Here is a 2,383-nt window from a genome sequence, read left to right as displayed (position 1 = left end):
GTCGAGTATTTTCGGTTTTTATACGCCCACATGAATATGTGGTCGTATATTGTTGTCGTCCGTCCGTCAACATTTCTTGTGAGCACTTTAGAGACTACAGTTATCTGATTTTGATAAAATTTGGTGTGATGCTTTAGATTGATAAGATCTCGGTCAAGTTGGAATTTGACATATTTTCGATGAACGGTTTTTGAGATATTGCCCTTGACTTAGAACGCCTTGAATTTTGTTAAACATTCTTTGTGAGCAGGATTGTAGTTACAGTTTTCATCCGATTCTGATGAAACTTGGTGTGATCATTGGAATTGATAAGATCTCGGACAGGTTCTAACTTGACGCATTTTCGATGAACGGTTTTTGAGTTATTGCCCTTGAAATTTGTTAAAAATAGTTCGTGAGCAGGATTGAAGCTACAGTTTTTAACCGATTCTGATGAAACTTGGTGTGATCATTGGAATTAATAAGATCTCGGACAAGTTCTAACTTGACGCATTTTCGATGAACTGTTTTGGAGTTATTGCCCTTGACTTTGTAAAAACGCGTCAAAATTTGTTAAAAATAGATCGTGAGCAGGATTGACGCTACAGTTTTCAACCGATTCTGATGAAACTTGGTGTGATCATTGGAATTGATAAGATCTCTGACAAGTTCTAACTTGACGCATTTTCGATGAAAGGTTTTTGAGTTATTGCCCTTGACTTTGTAAAAACGCGTCAATATTTGTTAAAAATATTTCGTGAACAGGATTGAAGCTACAGCTTTTAACCGATTCTAATGAAACTTGGTGTGATTATTGGAATTGATAAGATCTCGGACAAGTTCTAACTTGACGCATTTTCGATGAACGGTTTTTGAGTTATTGCCCTTGACTTCGTTAAAATGCATCGAAATTTGTTAAAAATAGTTTGTGAGCGGGACTGACGCTACAGTTTTCAACCGATTCTGATGAAACTTGGTGTGATCATTGGAATTGATAAGATCTCGTTCAAGTTCTAACTTGACGCATTTTCGATGAACAGTTTTTGAGTTATTGCCCTTGACTTTGTTAAAATGCATCAAAATTTGTTAAAAATAGTTTGTGAGCAGGACTGAAGCTACAGTTTTCAACTGATTCTGATGAAACTTGTTGTGATCATTGGAATTGATAAGATCTCGGACAAATTCTAACTTGATGCATTTTTGATGAACGGTTTTCGAGTTATTGCCCTTGACTTTGTAAAAACGCGTCAAAATTTGTTCGTGAGCACAATAAAAGCTGCCAGTGGACGTATATTACCTTGCCTGGCAAGCTATCTTTCTTGTTGGCTCAATTCTTCACGGATTTTGACGAAACTTGGTGTGAGTGTTTGTTATCACCCAAGGATTAACCCTATTGAAAATTAGTATGAGTTATTGCCCTTGTTCTTGAAAACACATTCAATTTTTAGCTCGTACACACTCTACACGGCACAATTCTTGACGGAGATTGACGAAACTTGGCATGAGTGTTCATAATCACCCAAGGATGAACCCTATTGAAAATCAGAAGAATCGAAAAATATTTAGTATGAGTTATTGCCCTTGTTCTTAAAAATGCGTTCAATTTTTAGCTTGTAAACATTCTGGAAGAGACAATTCTTGACGAAACTTGGCATGAGTGTATGTTATCACTCAAGGATGAGTTATTGCCCTTGCTCCTGAAAATGCATTAAATTTTTAGCTCGTAATCATTCTTTACGGATTTTGATGAAACTTGGTGTGAGTGTTCGTAATCACCCAAGTATAAACCCTATTGAAAATCAGAAGAATTGAAAATATTTAGTATGAGTTATTTCCCTTGTTCTTGAAAACGCTTTCAAATTTAGCTCTTAAAAACTAAAAGGCATGATTCTTGCTGGATTTTGACAAAACTTGGTTTTATTATTCAGTTCCGCACTGAAGATTGAATATTTGCCTTCTAGAGTTTTCACGAGCTAAAAATTGAACACGATTTTAAAAACAAGTGAAATAACTCTTTCTCAATATTATTTAGTATCGCCCTAAAGAGTTCAAAAGAAGTATATGACTGAAGGCTGAATATTTCATACTGGTGATTGTTACTGTACTGCTAAATATTTTTATTCAAAATCAAAGCTGGCCTGGCAAGCTATCTTGAAATGTAAGATCACCTAAATATTTTCCAGAATATTTCTGTCATATTTTCACTGAATGACACATCCTAAACAATTCCCAAATCATTAGATAAGATCGTTTTGATTCCTGACGGCCATTTTGTGATAATAATCTTTGATACAGTACTCCAGTAGCTTAGCTCCTCCCACTAGGATAATATTATAGAGTTCTATATAGGACTATAATTGATCGACAGCTGAATGTTTCAACTTCAAGGGAGGTAATTTAGGAA

The sequence above is a fragment of the Lottia gigantea genome (assembly GCF_000327385.1).
Source record: "Lottia gigantea unplaced genomic scaffold LOTGIsca_160, whole genome shotgun sequence".
In the NCBI taxonomy this organism is placed as follows: domain Eukaryota; kingdom Metazoa; phylum Mollusca; class Gastropoda; family Lottiidae; genus Lottia; species Lottia gigantea.
This window is presented reverse-complemented; position numbering follows the sequence as displayed.